Source organism: Watersipora subatra, chromosome 8 (genome assembly GCF_963576615.1).
Source record: "Watersipora subatra chromosome 8, tzWatSuba1.1, whole genome shotgun sequence".
Classification (NCBI taxonomy): Eukaryota; Metazoa; Bryozoa; class Gymnolaemata; order Cheilostomatida; family Watersiporidae; genus Watersipora; species Watersipora subatra.
In genome coordinates, this window is record NC_088715.1 from 63,336,162 (window position 1) to 63,345,682 (window position 9,521).

Sequence of the window (9,521 nt, forward strand, 5' to 3'; positions counted from 1 at the left end):
GGCTTTTGGGGGCTGTATATTATTAGTGATGGAACTGTGCCGATACAAAGACCTTTTTCTACTTAGTTTGATTGACAGAATTACTGTAGACCGGTAGAATAGGTAGTCGGTACTAAGATGTTAACACAGCATTTAGAAAAAGCTAATATGACAAACTTTTAATTTTCCTTGTATGAGGCGTTTGAGACATTAGTAATAATGTATCTGTAGCTGGATTTAAAATTTTATTCTAGCCAAAACAAGCAAATATAAGATAAAATTTATGCCAGTAGAGCCGCGTAGGACTAGACTTTTATCGCATAAGCCGATGCGATTACGAGAGTTAGAGACAGGTTGCATCACGCGTTACATCACTTCAGGCAAGTCTGGGCATGTTTTTTTGGCCAGAGCGTTTTTACCGCCATCAAATTTTTTCGATTTTAATCTTCAAATATCTTGACATTGAGATCGCCCAACACAACAAACAACATATCAACTGATAGACAAAGAAAAATACTTTCTTTTAAGTTTAACTCAAACTTAACGCAACCCCATCTTTCAATGATCTTCAGCTGATAGTAGCTTGGTGTGCTTGTGAGACTTAAAATTGAAGGAAGTGTATCCACAAGCGGTATTCAAATGAATATTGCTGCCAGTCACTATGTTATATCTGATTAGTAACTGCATCCATGGTTTTTACACAAAAGTTAAAATGTAATTCTTTTAGAAACCCAAACCAGAAACTGGTTGCCAATATAAAACTTATCAGAACTCGAGCTATATATCAATTTAGGTAAGACATGTTTTAATTTAAGCCTTAAAAGAGTTAGTTTCTTGAATAGAAAAAATTTATCTGTAGATTCTTGTACAGAATTTTGTCCTCTTTCAATTGGTCTATAATATAACCATCAGTTTCAAAGCGACTACCCATGAGAGTTTTTTTTGTCGGTTAATGTTGCGGCCTCTCCATTAAAGCTTATACAAAAGTAGTGAGCTTGGCCGGTTTGTTTGGAAACGAGTCAGCTCCCATATACGCTTCCATTGGTCGCAGGACTCTGTGAAACTACGACATTGCCCAGAGCTGTATAGCTTCTTGGAGTCCCGTTACTAACGGAAGCATATGTGGAAACTAGCTCGGTTCCAAACATTAGGCCGCGCCCATTATTTTTTATCTGTAAGTTATAGCGGAGAGGCCGCAACACTAACCAACAAAAATTACTCCCATTGGCAGTAGATCTGAAGTTGAATGTTGCATTTGTGATGTTTATGTTTGTTTGTCTCTATGTTTATGCAATATGTTAATGTGTTATCTAACCTTTTGTGTGCGAGGGCTTTAACCCAGGCTAGCAGTGCAGATGAGAGAGATACTTAAAACGCGGTCACTTGGTAATCGGAGGACTGAACAGACTGGTGGTGTTGCTTCTACGACGGCCTGTTGAGAGCTGCTGCGCACTCAAGGTAAGACACTACATGGTGTCAGGAGTCTATTGACTTTGCTGTGGATAAAATGCGTTATATCGCTAATAGACATGAACGGAAAGGTAATAAATAGTAACAACGATATAATAATGTTATTGCTGTTATACATACATACGTATTTTTTGGCACCCCTCGTAAGTGGTTTGCACTTGAATCGAGTTACGTGCATACATCGAATTTGTGTTGCAGTTAGTAGTAGTAGTGGTGGTAGTAGATTGCTATTTACCAAATACCTCACAACATGTCAAACGCAGTCAAAGAGATGGAGTTGCCCCTGCCGCTGCTAAAGTTAAAGGACAACAGTGAGCTAGAATGTTGGAGAGACTTCATCCTCAGGTTCGAGGTAGCTCTCATTAACACTAATTTAGCAATAGGAATATCTTGTAGCAAAGGACAGAGTAGTAGTAAGTCAGCTGGATCGACTGAAGAGTTAGACTTTTGCAGAGGCGGATTACTGCTAAATATGATTGGTCGAAAAGGCTACAAGCTAAGCTATTTTGTCGTGCTATTTTCACTAAGCGGAAAATAGCACCACAAAATATCAGTTATACTGATTTAGTACGGCGTTCTAAGCAATAGTTCACTCAGAGAAAGAATTTGTTCATTACACGACATAGATTCTTGTCCATGGAACAGTTGTCAACAATTAAGGTGGAGGATTTCATCGACAGGGTGGCTACGGGAGCTACCTTTTGTAGCTTTGGAGGACTTGAAAATGATATAGTGTTGCAGATTGTGACTAAGGATCTACGAGATGATTGGTTGAGGAAAGAGTTGCTTTCTGTATCAGATTTAAAAAATGACTAAAGCTAGGAATGTATGTTACCTGTTTACCAGTCTAATAGTCATTTAAGATAAAACAGACCCAGAGGTGGCGGTGGTACATAAGTGGTACCCCGAAAGAAGCAAGGAGAAGAAGAGGGGGAAGGGTTGCTTCTTCTGCCGCTCTTAATCACACTGAATGAGGGAATGCCCTAAGATCAAGGATCTTAGGGCGTTCTTGCCATAGATGGAAAGAGAAGGGTCACCTGTCAAAATATTGTAAAATCGAAATGGTGAGGAAGGTTGTGACTGATCAGAGGTCAGCAAATGTACAATCTGATGATTCATTCTGACTAGATAAAGATTCCTCAATTAATACTGTTATGGTTTGCAATGAGAAAACCATTAATAAAATATCCTCACAGACTGAACTGGATTTTTTGATCTCATCATATATTAATGGTAGGGAAGTGCCATTTGTCCTAGATACCGGAGCTGACGTTACTGTCATTATAGAGTGGGCTTTTTCTGATTCGCTCTGTGGAGGCAGTAGGGCTTCAAGAGTGTTAAAGGGCGCTGATGGAAAAGTCCTAGATGTAGAGTGCGAAACTCATTTGAAGATAAGGTCTAAGCATGGAGTGTCTGCTAAAGCGAATGCTTTTGTGGTTAAGGGAGCATCTAACAACCTTTTAGGGAGACGCGGAATTCAGGCACTTGGAGTTATTAGTGTGATAAATAAAGCTACAGCTTCCAGTATCTACAACAAGTTTTTCAAATCATTTCAAGAGTTAGGGGTGCTTCCTGAGGCCTTTAGGATACATATGGTTCCAGATGCGATTCCTTATAACCTCAAAGTTCCGAGGAGAGTTCCTATAGGGCTTCGCGATAAGGTGAAGGCTGAGTTAAATAGAATGCAGGAATTGGGTGTGATTTCAGGGATTGAGAAAGATACTGATTGGTGCGCTGGAATTGTAGTTGCTCCCAAGAAGAATGGCAGGGTGAGACTATGTGTTGACCTCTCCAAGCTGAACAAGAGTTTGAGGAAAGAAGTTTTTTTTTGCCACATGTGGAGGATGCACTGGCCTCTCTCGCGGATGCTAAATTCTTCTCCAAAATGAATGCCAACAGCGGGTTTTGGCAGGTCAAGCTTTATCCAAAGGGCCGAGAACTAACAACTTTTATAACACCTAATGGGAGGTATTGCTTTAACAAAATGCCTTTTAGTATTTCATCTGCGCCTGAGAATTTCCAGCGTCAGATGTCAAAGATATTGGCAGGGATTGAGAGAGTATTGTGTCACATGAATGATGTTTTGGTGTTTGGGGGCACAGAGGAGGAACACGACTTTAGACTTGAGACAGTTCTTGGTGCCATGCTGCGCAGTGGGCTGACCTTAAATAAGGAGAAGTGCGAATTCAAAGTCAACACTGTCAAGTTCTTAGGCTATGTAATTACAGGGGATGGGATCTGTGCTGCCCAGAATAAAGTTAGAGCAAAAGCAAAAGTTGATATGGCAGCTCCCACTAATGTTAAAGAGTAGAAGAAATTTTTAGAAATGGCGAACTACCTGAGGAAATTTAGTCTTAGGTTGGCCCACCTTAAAGCACCCATGCGTGAGTTGCTGCGCAAGAAAAGCGAGTGGTGTTGGAGCCATAGCCAGGAAAAGGCATTCAAAGACCTGAAATAGGCCGTTACCTCTTCTTCTGTGTTAGTTAAGTTCGATGCAAACAGGAAGCATCATGTCACTGCAGATTCAAGTCGGTATGCTTTAGGAGCTGCATTGCTACAAAGAGAGGACCTCAAGTGGTTGCCAGTTTATTATGCGTCAAGGATGTTAACGGATACAGAGAAAAGATATGCTCGGATAGAGAAGGAGGCATTGGCTGCAGTTTGGGCATGTCAGAAATTCGACTTTTATCCAGTGGGCAGGCTCTTCAAAGTTGAAACTGATCACAAGCCATTGGTTCCGCTATCGGGAGATAAAGATCTGTCCATCCTCCCTCTGTGTGTACAACGTTTCAAACTCCGGATGATGAGATATGATTACATTATTTTCCACAGCCCGGGAGCCAGTATGAACATTGCTGATGGTTTGTCTTGAGCTTCCTATCCTGACCCTACAGGTTGTTCTCGGGAAGAGAAAGTAGAAGCTCACGTATTTCACTTAGTGGCATCTAATCAAATAGAGTTTGATAGAATTAAAGAAGAGCTTGTAAAATAGTCATGCAGTTTGCTCAAACAAGTTGGCCACTTGAGAGAGATATTCCTTTCCCAGCGGGAAGTTTCTACCAGTTTAAAGATGAGCTATATGTGCAGGATGGGTTGCTGTTGCAAGGAAATCGATTAGTAATTCCTGAGTCTATGAGAAGGTAGATACTAAATCAGGTTCATGAAGGCCATCAGGGATTGGTGAAGAGCTGCAGATGGGCTAGAAAATGCATTTGGTGGCCTCGGATTAACCAGCAGATACAGCAATTGGTAGAACAGTGTGAGACCTGCCTGAAGCACCAGAGAATCCGCCATCAGCCTCTGAAGTCGACGGGTCTCCCCAAGAAGCCTTGGAGAGAAGTTGGCTCAGACCTGATCGAGTTTTTCGGTAAACATTATGTTCTTCTTGTCGACTTTTACTCTAGATGGATAGAAGTGTTTTAGGTTAGAGAAATGACATCGTGCTCGGTGATTGCCAAGATGAAAAGCGCTTTTGCTAGGTTTGGGATTTCAGAGAAGGTTAGGAGCGATAATGGAAGGGGTGCTACAATAGTAAAATGTTTAGCGACTTAGCAGCCCAATATGGGTTTCATCATGTCATAAATAGCCCGAAGTACCCTGAAAATAATGGGTTAGCTGAGAGGTCAGTCCAGACTGTGAAGAGCCTGTAGAAGAAATCAGAGGATTTTCACAAGTTGATGATATACAGAGCCACACCATTAGAAAGTGGGTTTTCGCGAGCAGAGTTGCTGCTGGGTCGACACATTCGTACGGGGTTTCCTGTATTTGCTTTGAAGGAAAAATGCTTGTTCAAGTCTGGAGATTTTATGCTAAAAGATAGGCAGAAGAGAAATTTTGGTCGGAGGACTCATGCTAAGGCGTTACCATCTCTGGGGGTGATGGACAGAGTCTGGGTGAAAACTAGAGAAAACGATGAGGCTGATGGTGTAGTAATTTCTTCATCAGAGCAACCAGATTCATACCTTGTAGCACGAGAGGATCAGATAGTGAGGCGTAACCGGAAACATCTTACAAGACTGCCTCCTGCGCCTGATAACGACGGTGACCACGATTGCCCAGGAAACGGGGACTCTCAGGAATCAAGGACGCTGCTTGAGGCTGATAGCGAGCTTGAGGAAATTTTGGATGATACTAATGTTGTAAGGACTAGTTCTGGTAGGATTTCTAAACCCAATCCTAGATACAAAGACTATTGTAAATAAACTGTTGTATTAGGTGACAATTAGGTTACGCCTCTCAATTTCTTTGTTGTCTTTTGCTAATTTTCAGGATTTTCTTTTGCTAATTTTCATGGTGAAATACTGGGGTGACCACATGTCTAATGAAGCCAGAGTTATATGCTTGTCCGGAGCTAAACTTCTAGAGATCACCCGGACGGCTTGGGAGAAAATAAAAGTTGGTCCTTTTTATAGGTATGTATTTCTTCAATCTGGTATTCCAGATTCACATGAGAAGGGTGATTCTGAAACCACTTCTGAAAGGCTTCGCTATCTTGAGCTGTGTACATTGGATGTGCACAGGGCAATTCCGAGGGCTATAATTCTGCAGATTTATCCTCCTTCTAAAACTTCACAAGCGGTCTGTGAGGCCTACAATGGTCTAAATCGCCTGATTCGGTAACTTAACCCTACCAGGACTCCCGCTACTGTCACCTCTTTGCCTGACATGGCTGCCTTCATATGCTTTAATTGTTCCATGAGATACATCAGTACGGCTTTAGCATCAGGGCTTGACCTGTCAAGCTCCATTCCAGTTTGCAGCACCTACATGCGATCGTGAAAAGTTTTTAGCTCACTGTGGAGAGCTTTTAAGTAAATTTTCTGGAAGTAAGGATAGGCTAAGCATTTATAATGGTTTGCTGCTTTATGATTCTCGCATTTACGTACCTGAATCTTTGCGAGGTTCTTATTTAGAGAAACATGAAGGTCATCAAGGTATTAATAAGTGTCGTAGGAGGGCCCAGCAACATTTTTGGTAGCCTGGTTTTAGTCATGATATTAGAGAATTTGTGGATAGCTGCAATATTTGTATCATGCACAGGGACATCAAACACTAACCAATATGTGTCAGGGAACTACCTTCGATGCCTTGGGAGGTAGTTGAGTCTGACATTTTTGTATTTGAGCATGAATTATATTGGTTAATTGTAAACTGGTATTTAAGATGGATTGAGGCTATTCCAATCGCTTCTCAGACATCTAATGCAATTATTTTAGCTATGAAAAAACATTTTCTAATTTTGGTATACCAAGAGTGGTTTGTTCTCATAATAGACCATGTTTTGACAGTAACAAATTCAAAAATTTTTGCGAGTTGTATGGATTTCAAGTAGTTACCAGTAGCTCTAAATATCCCCAATCCACCAATGGGTTAGCAGAAAGTTCTGTGAGAACTGTAAAAAGACTGGACAAAATGTGCCGATAAATCTTCAGCTTTGTTAGCTTATAAAACAACTCCATTGTCTTTTGGATACTCACCTAGTGAGCTCATGTTCAGTAGACCAATTAGGTCTAGTCTAGGGGTACCATACGACAGTGATATTATATATTATGAAGAATGATGTAAAGAATGATCTACTAAGAAATCTAAGATTAAGGGACAGGTGGGACAAGAAATACCGAGTTAGTGAGTTACCAAAACTTTGTCCCGATAATCTAGTTTGGGTAAATACACCAGGGATTCCTGGAAAAAAGGTATGTGATAAGAGAACATAACTTTCACAATTACTGGGTTAGAATAGGAAATAGTGAAGTTAGTAGAAATAGAAAACATTTATTTCTTTTAAAACAGGGTTGTGATAATGAGAAAGGAGAGGGCAGCGGTAAAGAAAACAGCAAGGATGTTGGGAAAGATGAGAAAAAAGTTTGGAGCAATGAAAGCGATAAATGGTGCATGGTATATACGAGTAATGCCAAAAGAGACCACATGGCTGTAGAGTGCCCTGGAAATTTTTGTACTAAATGCAAAAAGAGTGGTCACTGGGCTACAGATTGCAACCAGGAGATTAAATGTGAATGGTGTGAGAACTTTGAACACCATTACTTAGAGTGCCTTAATGGAGGCAATAGATTTTATAGATCTAGTAAGGGAAAGGCTAAAGAAGTAGGTGAGTGTAAACCTAGCGGATCAATTGCTTTATTTAGTTATGCTGGTGTGGTTAAGAATAGTGGAAAAGTCCAGAAAGTGTCTATATTGAGTGAAGTTAGTGGGTTTTTGAACAAAATAGAAAGTGACAACTTTTCGGATGAGAGTAAATTTGATGAGAAAAAAAAGTTAGATTAAGGAAAGAGAGGTTACAGCACAGGTTTGAGGAGCGGATGGGAGAGTTAGAGAATGAGGAAGTGGAGTTGAGTGTGGAGTAACAGAGCTCTGTCGCTCTCCAAGACGTCTTAGCTGAAATGGCCAAGGTGAAAGCCTGCTTGCTAGCTAGATCTGTGAAGGCTAGGGCCGCGGTAGACAGCATTTTTTGCCGACGCCCATGCTGAAGCAAAGAAGACTGCTGGACCCGGCTCTTGTAATCTAAGCCTGGAGGGCGATTCCAGGGAGGAGAACTTGAGTGCGGAGAAAGCCAAGATGGAAACTGTAGGCATTGCTAAAAACTCCCTGGAGGAGTCTCTTGAGCACCAGGGCTGTCCAAAAGCAGCCAACCTACACTGGCCAAGAGGAATCAGAGACCCTTGACCTAGCTGCAGAAAAAGAATCCTTAGGAAGCGAAGGAGGTGAAGGATTAATTGGATCGGAGGGGAATTTAATGAAGTTTGAGGATTCAAATTTGTAGTTTTATTTTTGGAAGTTTGGAAATAATATTATATGAAATTAAGATCTTCTGAGGTGGCCTTTTCCTAAAATAGGAAGCGTGGTGTGTAACCCTGTTTCGAAATCTTATGTAGCATACGATGTCTACGGCAATGGTGAGATGCTACTAAGAGTCAAGGTCATTGAAGCTATCGCAATGGTGTTAAAGCTATCAGATTAACAGTATAGGTTTTACGGCTTTATTGGCTTCTAGGGAATATCGGCATATAAGCTACACAGAACCTCACGAACGATCTTATTCTATTGTACTGTAACCAAGTATGTACCTGCACGTTATTTAAAGGTTGACTTGCAACAAAATTCCCATTACAGTTATTTGGTATCAAAAGATTCACCATGTCTAACTCTGTTGTTTTGTAGGTGCCAAATACGTGGAAATGGGATTACAAGCTCTTAAAAGCTCAAAAACGAAAAGCCGCCGTAGATTGGAATCTCCTTATTTCTCTGACGCAGTCATGACAGTTTGGTTATTGTCTTGTCACGTGATGTTCTCACGTGAATTGAAAGGCCAATAAAAAGCTCGATATAACATTTATCGTAGCACTAGTTTATGACAAACACTTCGGGTTTTACCGAAGACCCCGTATCAAATATAGATGATCGCTACTTTACAGTTTTGTTTCGGCATTATTTAATTGTCAAGTCGTAATCTGATCATGTGACCCAATACTTTGACAATAATTTTTGCAGCACTTTTCGATTATCATAGGTAACCAACAGGCTCGTCATGATTATCAGACAATGATATGTACTCATTCGAGCTAAGGTTGAAAAGTTTAACGATTTTTTACGGTAAGTTGTAAGATATCAGTGCTAAAAGTGACAGCATTACAATGACAATAAAACAGGCGCGTAAGAACAATAGACATAGTTTTATTGCATGCCTGAAGTATATTTGGGAAAATATTTTGACGAATGAGATTGCATGAAAGTGTAAACCGAAACCATCCTGTAACAAGTACGTCCCATTTGAGCCGTTTTGGAAAGAGAATCCAAACTACAGCGGTCTCGTGTGGCTGCGATTAACTGTTCGTTTTTTAGCTTTTAAAAGCTTGTAATCACATTCCCACATATTTTGCACCTACAACACAACAGAGTACGACATGGTGAATCTTTTCATATCAAATAACTGTAATGTGAATTTTATTGCAAGTCAACCTTTAACAATTATTTCGTTTTTGAGTGCAGATAATTTGCTATTTACACGGAAGTATAAATACAAAAAATACAGTGCATCCTCAGGATACGAATTCCCT